We start from the raw sequence: 17,682 nt of genomic DNA, 5'->3' as shown, positions 1-17,682 counted from the left end.
AATAAATTACCTTGGAATAAATTTAACTGAGAAGGTGGAAGACTTATACACCAAAAACTAAAAACATTGATGGAAGAAACTAAGGAAGACCTAAATGAATGGAAAGACATCCCATGTTCATGGGTTGGGAGTGTTAATATTGTTAAGATGGCAATATTCCCTAAAGCAATCTATAGATTCAATGTAATCCCTATCAAAATTCCAATGGTCTTTTTTTTGGAGAAATTGAAACTTATCCTCAAGTTCCTATAAAACTGCAGGGACTGGCTGGGTGCGGTGGCTCATGCCTGTAATCCCAGCACTTTGGTAGACTGAGGTGGGCAGATCATGGGGTCAGGAGATCAAGACCATCTTGGCCAACATGGTGAAGCACTGTCTTTACTAAAAATACAAAAATTAGTTGGGCATGGTGGTGCATGCCTGTAGTCCCAGCTACTTGGGAGGCTGAGGCAGGAGAATTGCTTGAACCCAGGAGGCAGAGGCTGCAGTGAGCCGAGATCATGCCACTGCGCTCCAGCTTGGGCAACAGAGCGAGACTCCATCTCAAAAAGAAACAAAAAACAAAAAACAAAAAACAATACCCAGAGAACTGCAGGGACCTCTGAATAGCCAAAACTATATTTAAAAAGAAAAAGAAAATTGAAAGACTCACACTTCCTGATTTCCAAACTTACCAGGAAGGTACCTGATTTCCAAACTTCCCAGGAAGGTGTTTTTGAGACAGGTCTTAACTTTGTTGCCTAGGCTGGAGTGCAGTGGCACAATCTTGGCTCACTGCAACCCCTGGGCCCTGGACTCAAGTGATTTTCCCATCTCAGCCTCCCAAGTAGCTGGGACTACAGGTGCACACTACCACATTTGGCTAATTAAAAAAATATATATTTTTTTGGAGAGTTGAGGTCTCACTATGTTGCCCATGCTGAAGTGTGGTACTTGTATAAAGACAGACACATATAGACCAATAAAATAGAATTGAGAGTTTAGCAATAAAACCAAACATCTATGGTCAACTGACTTTTTACAAGGGTGCCATTTAATGGGAGGAAAGAAGAGTCTCTTTAACAGATTGTGGTGGGACAATGGGATAACCACATGCAAAAGAAAAAATGAATTCATACCCTTGCCTCATTCCACATGCAAAAACTAATTCAAACTGGATCAACAACCTAAATGTAAATGATAAAACTATTAGAAGAAAACATGAGGTAAATCTTCATGACCTCAGATTTGGCACTCAAATCTTGAGCAACAGAGAAAGAAAAAGATAACTTGTTCTTTCTTTCTTTTCTTTTTTTTTTTCTTGAGACAGAGTCTCACTCTGTTGCCTAGGCTGGAGTGCAGTGGTGCGATCTCGGCTCACCGAAACCTCTGCCTCCCAAGTTCAAGCGATTCTCCTGCCTGTCTCCCAAGTAGCTGGGACTATAGGTGTGCGCCACCATGCCATGCTAATTTTTGTATTTTTAGTAGAGACAGGGTTTCGCCATGTTGGCCAGGCTGGTCACGAACTCCTGACCTCAGGTGATCCACCTGCCTCAGCCTCCCAAAGTGCTGGGATTACAAGTGTGAGCCTCTGTGCCCAGCCAAATTGTTCTTTCTTAAAATTAAAAACTTGTGATAGACATGTACCAACTGTTCCTCCAAATCTGAGACGAGTCAGCCAAGAACTGCCATTAAGTATATTAAGCTGAAAGTCTGAACCTACATAATACAATAGGTTGTGCTATTTACAGAAAATGAGTGATTAAACAAAAAAATTTTTTTTAATTAATAGAGATGGGGTCTCACTATGTTGCCCAGGCTGGTCTTGAACTCCTGGGCTTAAGTGATCCTCCCGCCTCAGCCTCCCAAAGTGCTGGGATTACAGGCATGATCCACTGTGCCCAGCCTGTTGTTTAAATTTTAAGTGGTTTAATGGGCCTCCCAAGGAGTTACCTGCTTTGGAAAATCATATATATTGAACCTCTTGTTTTGGTATAAAAAGAGATGTGGCTGGGCGCGGTGGCTCACGCCTGTAATCCCAGCACTTTGGGAGGCTGAGATGGGTGGGTCACGAGGTCAGGAGATAGAGACCATCCTGGCTAACACAGTGAAACCCCATCTCTACTAAAAATACAAAAAATTAGCCGAGTGTGGTGGCATGCGCCTGTAGTCCCAGTTACTTGGGAGGCTGAGGCAGGAGAATCACTTTAACCCAGGAGGTGGAAGTTGCAGGGAGCCTAGATCAGGCCATTGCACTCCAGCCTGGGTGACAGAGCGAAACTCCATCTCAAAAAAAAAAAAGAGAGATGCATCACTTTTATTAGTAGACAATTTCTCTTCGTCTCTACTGAAAAAATGTTGAATTGAAGGAATGTGAAATTATTAACTTGCCTAGGGTGTTCTCATGACTTGATCCAGTTAAGTTAGGAGGAGCAAATGTGACAGTGGAGACTAAGGAGATATTTTTTAAAAATTATTTATTTATTTATTTATTTATTTTTGAGACAGGGTCTTGCCCTGTCACCCAGGCTGGACTGCAGTGGTGCAATCATAGCTCACTGCAGGCTTGATCTCTCAGGCTTAAGCAATCCTCCAGCCTTAGCCTGCCAAGCAGCTGGGACCACAGGTCCACACCACAATGCCTGACTAATTTTTTTGGTTTTTAATACAGACAGGGTCTTGCCATGTTTCCCAGGCTATCTCAAACTCCTGGGCTCATGCAGTCCTCCTGCCTCAGCCTCCCAAAGTGCTGGGAGGTGTGAGTCACTGTGCCAGGCCGAAAGATACTCTATTTGGATAGGAGATGATGGCAGTTTACTCTGGGTGGAGTAGTGGTGAAGGAGAAAAGTGGAGTTTTTGAGAATTATTTCAGTGAAAAAAATCAAAAAGTTCTGGTGATGGACAGGTGCTCCATTAGTTTTCTATGCTGAGTAACAAATTACCACAAACTTAGCAGCCCCAAATAACACCCATTTATTATCTTACAGTTTCCATGGGTCAAGAGTCTAGGCACAACTTAACCAGGTCCTCTGCTCAGGGACTCACCAGACTTCAGACCAAGTATTGACATGGGCTGTAATTTCATCAGAGGCTCAACCGGGAAAAGGTCAATTTGCAAGCTTCCTCAGGTTGTTGGCAAATTCATCTCCTTGCAATTGTAGCACTGAGGTCCCCATTTTCTTTCTGGCTCTCAGAGGCCACACACAGTTCCTAGATAAACATGATAGCTTCTTTTTTTTTTCTAATAGAAGAATTGTGCTTACTTAGAAGCATTCAGAATGTCAACAAAACAGCTGCAACTTTTTATTTTTTGCAATTACAAAGTGGTATTCAGTTAACAGAACAATTATTTCATATAAGCTGCATCAGAGACAACTGAAGATGAAAAACCTACCATCCCTGTATATAACTAATTTGTGCTGTGCACCAACAAGAACCTGCTTTAAATTTCCATGCCAATTTACAGCCCCCATACTGTACCAGGCAAGGTTAGTGGCTACTGAAAATACCACCAGGATAGGGCTATCTAAAGACACATTTGGTAGTGTGTTAGCTATACAAAAAAAAGACACTGTGCAGTTTAAAATCAAATCTTACACAGCCTTACATTTCAATTTTTTTCTTTAAAAGGAGTGAGTTGTGTGCAGGGGGGTTAAATGCTTTATAGACAAGAAAAAAAAACTGTGCTAGAACCAATCATCTTCTTCATCTTCATCTTCTTCATCTTTCTCCTCCTCCTCCTTATCCTCTTCATCTTCCTCCTCTTCCTCCTTTTTCTTGCCTTTTCAGCCTTGACAATTCCCTTTTTTGCTGCATCAGGCTTTCCTTTAGCTTGATATGCAGCAATATCCTTTTCATATTTTTCCTTCAGCTTTGCAGTCTTCTTTTCATAAAGGTGCCTGTCGTCTGCAGCAGTGTCATTCCACATCTCTCCCAGTTTCTTTCCAACATCACCAATGGACAGGCCAGGATGTTCTCCTTTAATTTTTGGGCAATACTCAGAACAGAACAGGAAAAAGGCTGAAGGAGGCCTCTTGGGTGCATTGGGATCCTTGAACTTCTTTTTTTTTTTTTTTTGAGACGGAGTCTCACTCTGTCACCCAGGCTGGAGTGCAGTGGTATGATCTCTGCTCACTGCAACCTCTGCCACCCGGGTTCAAGCAGTTCTCCTGCCTCAGCCTCCTGAGTAGCTGGGATTATAGGCACCTGCTACTGTGCCCGGCCAATTTTTGTAGTTTTAGTAGAAATGCGGTTTCACCATCTTGGCCAGGTAGTCTTGGATTCCTGACCTCGTGATCCACCTGTCTTGGCTCCCAAAGTGCTGGGATTACAGGCATGAGCCACCGCCCCCGGCCTGAACTTCTTTTTTGTCTCCCGTTTAGGAGGGATATAGGTTTTCATTTCTCTTTCATAATGGGCCTTGTCTGCCTTTGGCATATCTTCACATTTTCCTTTCTGTTTAGCAGTCGTGGTCTTCCACCTCTCTGGGCACTTCTGAGAAAACTCTGAGAAGTTGACTGAAGCATCTGGGTGCTGCTCTTATGCTCCTCCCAACAAGTTTGCACAAAAAATGCACATGATGACATTTTGCCTCTCGGCTTCTTAGGATCTCCTTTGTCTATGTTTAGTTATTTTTTCTCAGTGAGGCACAGAGTCGCCCAGTGCCCCTCCGGCTCTCACTTGCCCCGGCGCGGTCTCTATGGAGCTCAATGTACTGCAATGACTGTGAGAGCAGGAACCAGACGCAGCCTCCTCACGCTCTCTGCTCTGTAACATTACTCTTCGACAGCTTACTTCTTTAAAGCCAGCAAGAGAGTCTCTCTTGAGCCAGCTAAGATGGAGTATTATATAACATAATGTAATCACAGGAATGCCATCCAGTGACTATCACCATATAACATATCCTAAACAAGATTCTAACATCTATCATCTTGGCTATATATATATGTATGTATTTTTTTTTTGAGACAGGGTCTTGTTCTGTCACTCAGGCTGGAGTGCAGTGGCACAATCTCAGCTGATTGCAACCTCCACCTCCCAGGTTCAAGTGATTCTCATGCCTCAGCCTCCCAAGTAGCTGGGATTACAGGTGTGTGCCATGACACCTGGCTAATTTTTGTATTTTTGGTAGAGATGGGGTTTCACCATGTTGGTCAGGCTGGTCTAGAACTCCTGACCTCAAGTGATCCACCCACCTTGGCCTCCCAAAGTGCTGGGATTATAGGCGTGAGCCACCACTCCCAGCCCACCTTGGCTGTCTTCTTTTGATTAGAAGCAGGTCACAGGTTCTGCCTCAAGGGGAGAGGATTCTACAAAGGCATGCCTCATAGTGTGTAGGGGGATGCTATTTAGAGTGTGTCTCCCCCAGGTAGAATAAGGGAAACTGAAGTATCACCCATAACATTCAAGTTTCTGGCTTGAGCAGGTGGGGGAAAGTTGTGCCATTTATTGAGACACAGAACATGGAGGAGCATGTTGGTTGAGGAAAGCTCTTGAGTTCAGTTGTTGACATTTGAGTTAAGCTGCTCAGGGGCATGAACCATGCCTGTTTTGTTTTTCATTCTGTATCCAGTGCCTGGTGTAGTTCCTGACACATAGTAGGTACTTGATAGAATGAATGAATGAAATCTGTGAGATACCCAAGCAGAGATATTGATGAAGCCAACATCTCCTGGATGCCAGTTGTGAGGTGTTGACTGACCATGCATTTTCAGAATCAGTGGTGTTTGTGCACCATTGGTGCATAATGGTGATGAACATTATGGCTTGGATGAAATGGCCTAAGAAAGAGGGTACAGGGAAGAAAGCAAAGGTCTCGGGACTGAGCACTGGGAGAAAGAGGGTACAGGGAAGAAAGCAAAGGTCTTGGGACTGAGCACTGGGAGCCCCAAGACTGAGAAGTGAGGCTGGAGAGGAAATACTGGCAAAGAATACAAAGAGAGGACAGACACAAGACTGGTGCCGAATGCTGCTGAGAAGTTGAGACAAGACTGAGACGTGTGCCTGGGGGGAACTGGTTTTGGTAGAGTGGTGGGGCTCAGCAGCCAACTTAGTGGTGGAGAAGTGGAGGAGGTAAGGACATGGAAGGCAAGTAGATAACTCTTTCTAGAAGGCTGGCTGAAGGGGAGGAGGGACTGCGTGATAGCTGGAGAGAAATGGGCCATCCACAATTGAGATCATCCAGGTCCTGACTCCAACAGAGTGTATCCTGAGGCAGGAGCTGGAGTGCTCTGGACTGGGTCCACCCTCTGGGTCAGAGAGAGCACCTTCTCTGCCTAGCTCAAAGTCTTGCTTTTATATTGCTGTCTCTGTCATGTTCTTTTGTTTTGCTTTTGTTTTTTTTTTGAGATGAGGTCTTACTCTGTTGCCCAGGCTGGAGTGCAGTAGCGCAATCTCTGCTCACTGTAACCTCCACCTCCCAGGTTCAAGTGATCCTCCTTCTTCAGCCTCCCGAGTAGCTGGGACTACAGGTCTGTGCCACCACGCCCAGCTAATTTTTGTATTTTTAGTAGAGACGGGGTTTCACTATGTTGGCCAGGCTGGTCTTGAACTCCTGACCTTAGGTGATCCACCCCCACTCCCCAAGTGCTGGGATCACAAGTGTGAGCCACCAGACTAGGTGTTATGTTCTTATAATAGTCAGGCTAACATATATCTTTAAGAAGGTTTAAAAGTCACAAATTTGGAGAATATGCTTGGATATCTCTTTCCTCTCCCCTTCCTCCTCCCCCTTCTCTCCCCAATAATTCTGTCCAGAATGTCCTTCCTTCCCTCCCTTCTTTTTATTTAGAATGAAAGAGACTTAAGAGGTTTTCATTGCTGACTAGGTGGATGCAAGAGAAAGGGAAAAGTTGGAAAGAAAGAAAGAGAGAAAGAAAGAGAAAGAAAGGAAAGAAAGAAAGAAAATGAATAGTGTGAGGCTTCTGAGAAAATGATGGGGAGATAGACTCTAGGATGCAGGTGTTGGGATTGGGTTTGGAGTGGCCAAGGGACACCAACTTATTTGTGGCAGGAGGAAGGCACGTATGTATGTATGTATGTGTGTGTGTGTGTGTCTGTGTGTCTGCGTGTCAGGTGGGGGCAGTGATAATATTGGTTTGGTTTCAGGAAGCAGAGAGAGGCTTGGGTCCAATTGTCTTTTGTTTCTACCTCAGTCCTGGAGGCACTACCTTCTATGTAATAAACTGTTCATATTTGTTGAACAAAAGAAAGGGTAAATAAATCCTTAAAGGACAGCATAAATAGTATATCTCTTCCTTAGATTTTCAAAATGAAATCTTTATTCACTTTTGTTATCATACAAATAACACATGCTGTTTGTAAAAAGTTTCAGTAATATAGAAAATTTCTGGTTGGGTGTGGTGGCTCACGCCTGTAATCCCAGAACTTTGAGAGGCCAAGGCGGGTGGAGCATCTGAGATCAGGAGTTTGAGACCAGCCTGGCCAACATGGAGAAACCCTGTCTCTACTAAAAATACAAAATTAACTGGGCATGGTGGAACATGCCTGTAATCCCAGCTACTCGGGAGGCTGAGGCAGGAGAACCTCTTGAACCCAGGAGGCGGAGGTTGCGGTGAGCCGAGATCCTGCCATTGCACTCCAGCCTGGGCAACAAGAGTGAAACTTCATCTAAAAAAAAAAAAAAAAAGAAAAAAGATAAAAGAAAATTTCCCTCAAATTCTAACCTACAGGGATAACAACTGTTAAGTGTCAGCCTTACCAGTAGGTTATATATTAAACAAAAGAGGATCACTTGATATGTGGAATTGTGTGAGCTGTTTTTCTCATGTGAACATTTATGTGCTTTGTGTCAATATGTAAAGATGTTCTTTATCTTTTATAACACCTGCCTGGTCTCCATAACACCTCCGAGTCTCATAAATTTATTTAACCAAAACCCTATTGGTGGGCATTCAGGCTGTTCCTAACTTTTCAGTTCAATAACCCTTCTTGTTCACACAATTTTGCACTATGCACCATTCTTTTCTTACATTCCTAGAAGAGGGCAACATGCCTGCGCATTTCAACTTTTGATACTTATCTTCCAAGTTTGCCTGCTGAAGCCAGTTTAGGCTTCCATCAACAGAATGGAAGTGCACCTGTTTTTGCCCCGCCCTTGCCAACAACTGGCTACTAGAAATCTTTTTAATCGTCTCCATCTAAGTGAAAAATGATATCTCATTTTATTATTTATTTTTAATTTTTTTTTTTGAGACAGAGTTTTGCTCTTGTTGCCCAAGCTGGAGTGCAATGGTGCGATCTAGGCTCACTGCAACCTCTGCATCCTGGGTTCAAGAGATTCTCCTGCCCCAGCCTCCCAGGTAGCTGGGATTACAGGCACCTACCACCACACCCGGATAATTTTTTGTATTTTTAGTAGAGATGGGGTTTCACCATGTTGGCCAGACTGGTCTCGAACTCCTGACCTCAGGTGATCCACTCATCTCAGCCTCCCAAAGTGTTGGGATTACAGGCATGAGCTACTGTGCCTGGCTAATATCTCATTTTAATTTGCTTTTCTGTAATTATTAGTGAAGTCGAACATCTTGAGTGTGAATTTTGGACATTTTTGTGTCTTCTTTTAAAATAGAGTGCTTCTTTATGCCTTTTACTCATTTTCCTACCGGGTTTGTAATTTTCTTATTATTTCCAAACAATTCACAGTTTAATAATATTACTCTTTCTCCATCATGTTGTGAATGTTTTTTTTCCATTTTATTGTCTTTTGCTTTGCCATATATTTTAGTTTCATATTTGTCAATCTTTTTCTTTTCTTATGGCTTTGTCTTTGACATATTGCTAAGAGAGCTGATTACCACATTAAAATTATAAAACATTCTTTCATGTTTTCTCTATTACTTTGTAGTTCAGCTTTTTTCATTAAGTTTTGTTCTTTTCTGCTTTTTAAAATTAGATGGGCCATATGTGGCAATATATGATTATATCTTAATGACATCCTTGAATGTAATCACTTTGTCTCCTCATAATGCCCTCATACACACTTCAAAAGCAGAGAGGAGAAAAAGAGGGATGATGAGAAATACTTTTTTCTTGGTGAACTTAAATAGAACAGCTGATCTTATGCAACTAATAAGTAAATAATTCTGCATTTCCATGAAAAAAAGAATGACTGTTACCCAATTAAGGTTTGTCCTTTCAGACTCTATTAATGCATTTCTTTCATATGTTCATATGGATATCTATGCACACATGTAACATAAATGGTATCATTCTATGTATGTTATTTATAATTTGTTTTTTTTTGAGATAGAGTCTAGTTGCCCAGGCTGGAGTGCAATGGTGTGATTTTCGCTCACTGCAACCTCCACCTCCTGGGTTCAGGTGATTCTCCTGCCTCAGCCTCCCTAGTAGCTGTGATTACAGGCATAGGCCACCAAACCTGGCTAATTTTTGTATTTTTAGTAGAGATAGGGTTTCACCATGTTGGCCTGACTGGTCTTAAACTCCTGACCTCAAGTGATCTGCCCGCCTTGGCCTCCCAAAGTGTTGGGATTATAGTTGTGAGCCACCATGCCTGGCCTATAATCTGCTTTTCATTGAACATTAGATAGTTCCTTGTCAGTACATATATATTTACTTCTTCCTTTTCTAACTGACTGCTGCACAATAGTCTATTGTATGAATGTAGCATAGTTTATGGATAAATTCTTTTATATTTAAGGCTTTCATCCATCTGATTTTTTTGCATGTGTGTATGAGTGGAGTGAGTTAGGGATATAACTATTTTTTCCTAATAATTTCCCAACTATCCTATCACCACATGTTGCATAACCTATCTTTTCTCCACTGACTTGAAATGTTACTGTCATAATTGAATGGACACTAAGCAGAGAATGCTGGGAGGTGGGCGGAGCAAAGTGTTCAGGAACATCTGAAGGAGCTTCCTGCTTCTGCTGGACCAGTGGTACCAGCTGGCCTGGGTATTCCTGTTTCCTCCCCAGCCACACAGCTTTCTCTGCACCAACACAAAAAAGGACTGCCCAGTATTCCCTAATTTATCCCTTGAAATAAATGCAAACATCTTAGTTTTGAAATGAGACCATTTAATACTACTACCACGGATCCTGTGTAAGTCTTAGTATTCAGCAGACCTGCCGATCATCTCCATCTCCGTAGAGTTCCTGAGGTGTGTGTGGGCCTAGGTGCCATGTGAGTCGGGGAAGACACTGCTCCAGAGCCTTCCCTCCTGGGAATTGAGGGTGGGGGCATCAGGGACATAGCCAGAGCTGGGTTTGCTTTTGCAAAGTGTTCCATTGGTAAAAATGGGATGGTTTTGGGTGATTCATGGTGAATCTGTTTTAATTTAAATCATTACATATTTATTTTAAATCACGTTAATAAAAGTGACTCAATTTAAAGAAGAACATGGTACTTAAGCAGGCATGGCAAAAATGCTGAAGGTGGTTTGAGGATGATGGAAGTTTGGAAGACCCCAAATTAGATGATTGTATTATTAATCAAGAGTACCCTCAGCTGCTAGTAACAAAAATTTAACTCCCAGTGGCTTAAAAACATAGGAGTGAGTTTTTTTTTGGTGTTGTAATTTTACACATAAAATTTGCTAATATTGGTTGGGTGCTCAGCAATTTCCAGGGCTGACTTCTCTCTTCCCAGTTCTTTTGTCCTTCTCCCGATGGTCCCATGATGGTTGCTGCAGCTCTAGCAGTCACAAGCAAAAGGAAAGAAAAGGGAGAGAGGGTGCCAAGCAGTGTCTTTCTTTCTCTTTGTAGGAAAAGCGAGGTTTTTCAGAGTTCCCAGCAGTCTTCTCCTTGAGCCTCATTGACCAGAGTCATATCCGTGGCCACCGTTAGGTGTAAAGAAGGCTGGGAGAGTGGGCAATAGGTTGCATAACCGGCTTAGACCATCCTCATCCAATGGAGGTTCTGTTAGTGAGGGAGGAAGGGGAATGGATAGTGGATAGACAACTGCCACGTCTGCCACGTGGGAGTGTGTGGACCCACGGAGGGAAGCAGAGATGCAGACCATATGGCCCCAGAGAGAGTGCTGCAGTGGGAGCAGCATCAGGCTTCCAGCTCCAGTTCCTGAGTGACAAGCTGTCCTGCATTGCCTGTTCTTGCAAGTTGGCGAGATTGCCTGTTGTAACGTTTTCATCAACTCTCTTTTGACTTGAGCTCCTGGGAGTTGGTTTCTGTTCTTTACAGCCTGGAGCAGAGTTTTGGACACATTTAATTTAATTTAATTTTATTTTATTTTGAGGAGTTTCCCTCTTGTTGCCCAGGCTGGAGCGCAGTGGCGCGATTTCGGCTCACCGCAACCTCTGCCTCCTGGGTTCAAGCAATTCTCCTGCCTCAGCCTCCGGAGTAGCTGGGATTACAGGCATGCACCACCACGCCCGGCTAATTTTGTATTTTTAGTAGAGACAGGGTTTCTCCATGTTGGTCAGGCTGATCTTGAACTCCCAACCTCAGGTGATCTGCCTGCCTTGGCCTCCAAAAGTGCTGGGGTTACAGGCGTGAGCCACTGTGCCTGGCCCTTGGATGCATTTTAAAGTTTGTTTTCTCATTTGTTCTTTACAGTAGTTATTATTATCCTTATTTTACAAAGAGGAGAAGGAGGTTCCAAGAGAGGTTGGGTTAAGTTGGCAAACTCCATGTGACTCTAACCCGGGTTTTCTGACAACAAACACATTTTTCATGCTGTCTTTCTATTTTTAAGATTACCACCTTTAAAGGGGAAGTGTTTGTTCCTTAAATAGCACCAAGAGGACAAAAGGAATAAATATATGAGAGACTGAGTTTCTTCTGGGGCCTGTCAATGCCACCCATCAACCCTGTCCCTGGATTAAGTCAAAAGGCAGGAGGCAGCTTGGCTGTGTCATGCACTGGGCTTTAGAGACCTAGGGAATGTTTAGTTTTCTGTTTGTCTATTTCCAAACACTATGTGTGTAATTTATTGTTCCGATTATAACTCAACACGGTTGGAAGATGTGAGCCATTCAAGTCACAGATTTGTGTGAGAAGCACAAGAGAAAATAAGTGCATTTGGAAGCTGCGATCCTTCTCCCTTCTCACACGTTAGTTTCTCCTTGGGTGACCTCAGCCACCAATAGTTTTTATCACTGCCAAGACAACACTTTGAGAGCCAACGTTTTGATCAATTCCTTGTCAAAAATAAATCATGTTTATTTTCCCTAAACTTGCTGTTTCTCCTGCATTCCCTGTCTTGGTAAATGGTACAACTATCTACGCAGTCATGCCAGGCTTTCCTCACCCTGGCACACAACCCCTTGACTACGTTATGCAGATTCCTTCCCCTAATTACACAGTAACATGCCACTCCCCCTTTCCCTTTATTCTCCTACAGAGGATGGTGGCCACAATCTCCTACACTCTGTTTTCTTGGTTGTTAGAAAACCTGGGATTCCTGTTAATCATATAGGTTCCCAGGCCCTTCCCCTAGACTCAGCAGGTCTGGAGGGGGCCTTGCAATCTGTATACTTAACAAGTACCCCAGGCAATTCTTCTGAGCAGTGGGTAGCACTAGTACCTGGCTGGCCTTGCTTCAGGTCTCTCTTGTCAACATAGCCCCATTCTGCTGTAGAAGTATCTTCCTAAACCATGCTCGTGGTTCTTTATCTGCAGCACAAAATCCAAACTCTTGTAGCGTGGCAAACAGGGCATGATTTGGTTCCTGCCTCCCTTGCTGGCCTCATCTGCTTCCCTGGTTGCTCATAATACAAACTGTCTGTTAACTCCGAGGATGCCATTGCTCTGTTATTGCTCAATGCCTTTGCATATGCTGTTCTTTGTGCCTAGACAGACCTCCTTCCTCAGGTCTATCTGGAAAACCCCTATTCATCCTGCAAGACCCAACTCAAGTGTTGCCTCTTTTTGGAAGCTTTTCTTGCCACCACTGCAGCTTGAACGTACATGTATTATTGCAGTTATCCCTGTGGCTCCACTATAGCAGAGACTGTGCTTAGCCCACAGGTACACCTAGTATTTGTAGTAATAGGTGCTTGTTAAACAGGGTTGAATAAAGGTAGCTTCTCCTATGTGAGAGGAAATGTAGTGAAAGCAAGTAGGGCAATTTTTAGGAAAACAGTATTCCCATCCTTAGTTTGTGAGTCTAAACTCTCGGGAGTTTCTTACTGTGAAAATCAGTCATCATTTTATCTGTGTGCATTTACAAAGTCAACATATTAAACTGTTTAATAATAGCTAACATTTATCTGGTGCCAACCAGTGTGCCAGGAACTTTGCATTTACCATCTCACTTTGTCCTGCAGATGAGGAAACCGAGGCTCAGTGGAGAATTAATTTTCCCAAGGTCACTGCCAGGTGTGGTGGCTCATACCTATAATCCCAGAACTTTGGGAAGCTGAGGCAGGCGGATCAGCTAAGGTCAGGAGTTCGAGACCAGCCTGGCCAACATGGTGAAACCCCATCTCTACTAAAAATACAAAAATTAGCCAGGCGTGATAGTATGCACCTGTAATCCCAGCTACTTGGGAGGCTGAGGTAGAAGAATCACCTGAACCTGGGAGGCAGAGCTTGCAGTGAGCCGAGATCAGGCCACTGCACTCCAGCCTGGGCGACAGAGTGAGACGCCTTCTCAAAAAAAAAAAATTTCCCAAGATTACAAAACTGGTAAATAGTAGAATTGTTACAATGCTATTCTGCTTCTTCCAGAGATTTAGTTAACAATCATTAGGATATGCAGTATGTGTCTAGGATGAAACACTCTATACCTAGAGTAAATGAGTGAAGCACTCTGGCCATGAGGCAAGGAGGGGTAGAAAGTGTGGCAACCAGTTACAGGTTAAAGAAGTTGGCCAAGACAATGCCAGCTGATAGCCCCAACATTTTATTGTGAACAATTTTAAACATAAAGAAAAGTTGGGCCTGGCACAGTGGCTCACGCCTGTAATCCCAACACTTTGGGAGGCCGAGGCGGGTGGATCACCTGAGGTCAGGAGTTTGAGACCAGCCTGACCAACATGGAGAAACCCTGTCTCTATTAAAAATACAAAAAATTAGCCAGGTGTGGTGGCTCATGCCTGTAATCCCAAATACTCGGGAGGCTGAGGCAGGAGAATTGCTTGAACCCGGGAGGCAGAGGTTGCAGTGAACCGAGATCACGCCATTGCAGTCCAGCCTGGGCAACAAGAGTAAGACTCCGTCTCAAAAAAAAAAAAAAAAAAGAGAAAAGAAAAGTTGACAGAATTTCACTGTCTACTTGTACATCTACTACCTAGATTCTGCAATTAACATTTTACCTGCTTTATCTCATATTTATCCATTATCCATCCCTATAGCCATTAATCCATTCTTTTGGATGTGTTTCAAAGTAGCTGTGGACACCAGTATACTTCTCCCTAAATACATCAGTGTGTACATCATTGATTAGAAATCAATATTTGTTTATAGTTGTTTTTTTTTTTTGAGACAGAGTCTGTGTTGCCCACACTGGAGTGCAGTGGTGCGATCTTGGCTCACTGCAACCTTCGCCTCCCAGATTCAAGTGATTCTCCTGCCTCAGCCTCCCAAGTAGCTGGGATTACAGGCACGCACCACCATGCCCTGCTAATTTTTGTATTTTTAGTAGAGACGGGGCTTCACCATGTTGGCCAGGCTGGTCTCAAACTCCTGACCTCAAGTGATCCTCCCACCTTGGCCTCCTAAAGTGCTAGGATTACAGGCGTGAGCCACTGCACCTGGCCTTTAGTGTTTTCTTTTGACATAAAATTTGTAGACAATGAAGTGCACAAATCTTAAGTGTATATTCAATAAGTTTCAACTAATAGGTGCCCCTGTGTGATCCCAATGCCCATCAATATAGAAAACATTACCATCATTCCTAAAAATCCTCTCATGTCCCCCCATGGCTGGTTTGTCTCTGCCTCCCTCCTCCCAGAGGTAACTTCTGCTCTGATTATTTTCAGATTAGTTTCGCCTGTTCTAGGACTTCATAGAAGCAGAAGGCTTCTTTTACTCAGTGTAATGTTTTTAAGATACATCATGTTGTGGAGTATATCAGTAATTCAATCCTTTTTATTGATGAGAATGATTCCATTGTATGAATATTCCACTGTATGTTTAGCCATCCTCCTATTGATGGACACCTGGACTGTTTCTAGTTTTTGGCAATTATCAATAAAGCTATTAATATTTTTGTGAACATATTATTTTCATTTCTCTTGGGCATATTCCTAGGAGTGGGATTGCTGGGTCAGAGAGTGGAAGAAACTGCCAGACCTTTTACCAAAGTGGTTGCACCATTTTACATTCCCACCAATTATATGTGAGGATTCTAGTTGCACCACAACCTCACTAATAGTCGATATTATCATGCTTTTGTATTTTTAGTCATTCTGGTGATTATGTAATGATATTTCTTTTCTTTTTCTTTTTTTTTCTTTTCAGATAGAATCTCACTTTCACCCAGGCTGGGTCTCAGCTCACTGCAACCTCTGCCTACCAGGCTCAAACAATTCTCCCACCTCAGCCTCTTGAGTAGTTGGGACTACAGGTGCAAACCAGCATGCCCCGCTAATTTTTGCATTTTTTATAGAGATGGGGTTTCGCCAGGCTGCCCAGGCTGGTCTCAAACTCCTGGCCTCAGGCGATCCACCCGCCTTGGCCTCCCAAAATGCTGGGATTACAGGCATGAGCCACCGTGCCTGGCCTGCATTGTTGATAAAACCTTCCTTTCCCTCACTGGATTGCTTTGGAACTTTTGTTGAAAATCAAGTGATGGTGTAAGTGTGGCTCTATTTCTAGGATTCTTTTACATTCCAGGTTTAGCTGAGTTTTGCCATGAGCTCAGTGTTGTCAAATCTTCAATTTTTTTTTTTTTTTTTTTTTTTTGAGATAGAGTTTTGCTCTTGTTGCCCAGGCTGGAGTGCAATGGTGTGATCTTGGCTCACTGCAACCTCTGCCTCCCGGGTTCAAGTGATTCTCCTGCCTCAGCCTCCCGAGTAGCTGGGATTACAGGTGCATGCCACCATGTCCAGCAAATTTTCATATTTTTAGTAGAGACAGGGTTTCACCATGTTGGCCAGGCTGGTCTTGAACTCCTGACCTTAGGTGATCCACCCACCTCGGCCTCCCAAAGAGTTGGGATTACAGGCGTGAGCCATGGCACCCAGCCCAGATCTTCAAAATTTTAAAGGAGAGTATATAAATCCAGATGTTTTTAAATGTGAAAAAGCCTCAAGTTTTAAAAGTTGGAAACCAATTCTAATTTAAACAAACAAGGAAACCAATCCCAGGCAGTCAAAGAAACTCATCTGCAGGCTGAACTAGACGTGTGGCATTGGAACAGGGAGAGGTAATTTCAGCAGGAGTCTGGATATACGTGTGTATATATACATATAAAATTATTTTTTGAGACAAGGTTTTGGTCTGTTGCCCAGGCTGGAGTGCAGTGGTGTGATCACGGCTCATTGCAGCCTTGACCTCCTGGGCTTGAGCAATCCTCCCACCTCAGCCCCCTGAGTAGCTGGGACCACAAATGTGTTCCACCACACCTGGCTAATTTTTAAAATTGCTTTGTAGAGGTATGAGGTACCACTGTGTTGCCCAGGCTGGTCTTGAATGCCTGGGCTCAAATGATCCTCCTGCCTCAACCTCCTAAAGTGCTGGAATTACAGGGGTGAGCCACTGTGCCCAGCCTGGATATATGTATATTAAAGTATAAATCAAGGGTCTTATTTTAATTGAAAGGTAATGGGAGTGTTCTCAGGGCAAGTAGGTGGGTTCCAGTGGTCAGTGAAAGTCAATAAGAATTCACTGCAAGGGTGAAATTAAAGCCTGTGGGTCAAGGTTTCCTTGGTGCCTAGGAAAGTGGAGGAGCACATTTGTGAAGCTATTGGAATCGCATTTAGAAACGGTAAGGACAGGAAGGGCTAAGGGGAGGCACTGAGTGGAGGCAGTTGACAAACCAGTGACAGGAAAGACACAGGGCAAAGAGAGCCCAAAATGAGCTGATTTGGAGAATCTGGAGCAGAGGGAATAAAGAGAATCACAGGTCTCTAAACCCAGGTCCCAGAAAGATGCTCCCTGGAATTGGCTGAAGGCTTCCTTGGCTCTGTGGATGGAAATTGAGACAGAGCAGCCAGCAGACATACAACTGCACAAGCCAGAGCTTAGAGCAGGTTCTCAGCTGCACCACAGGCCTCCTGTCACCATGGTTGAATTATGACTGTTTAACATTTTAAAATTATTTTTTAAACATTGAAAATGTGTAATGGGAACTATGTCACATGTTTCAAAAATAAAAAAAAATTAAAAGCTATTCACAAGGAGTCTTCTTCCCACCTGTCTCCCATCTGCCCAGTTTCCATCTCGAACCCCTCCACCCTCCAGCCCCCTGGTCACCATTTGTGAGGTTTATTTTTGCTGCAACCATGGATACCGCTTTGGCAGCCGAGTCCATCAGACAGAATGTTGACTATGCAGGTTGGGCCATATCGGGTAGAGCTTGGTACGGCTGGCCACGTGTAAGAAAAAATAAGCAAGCCTGCATCAAAGACAGATAAAAGTTTGTTAGAACTTGCTAGAGCCTTGACTCATGAATATGTAAGGGAGTGTTATCAGGGAAGGAAATCATTCCAGTTAAACTGTGACATGGTGCTTGCTATGGACTCAAAATGTTTGTGTCTTCACCAAGTTTATATGTTGAAGTCCTAACCCCCATTGTGATGGTATTTGGAGGTGG

The 17,682-nt window shown here is 43.4% G+C and overlaps 1 pseudogene; it reads right to left on the bottom strand.

Moving 5' to 3' along the window:
* Nucleotides 1–3,701: 3,701 nt before the first annotated feature.
* Nucleotides 3,702–14,846, bottom strand: LOC112132406 (high mobility group protein B1-like; annotated as a pseudogene).
* Between the last annotated feature and the right edge of the window lie 2,836 nt (nt 14,847–17,682).

Source organism: Pongo abelii, chromosome 11, assembly GCF_028885655.2.
Source record: "Pongo abelii isolate AG06213 chromosome 11, NHGRI_mPonAbe1-v2.0_pri, whole genome shotgun sequence".
Classification (NCBI taxonomy): Eukaryota; Metazoa; Chordata; class Mammalia; order Primates; family Hominidae; genus Pongo; species Pongo abelii.
The sequence above is the reverse complement of the archived record's forward strand: the minus strand, read 5'-3'. Positions and strand labels throughout refer to the sequence as shown.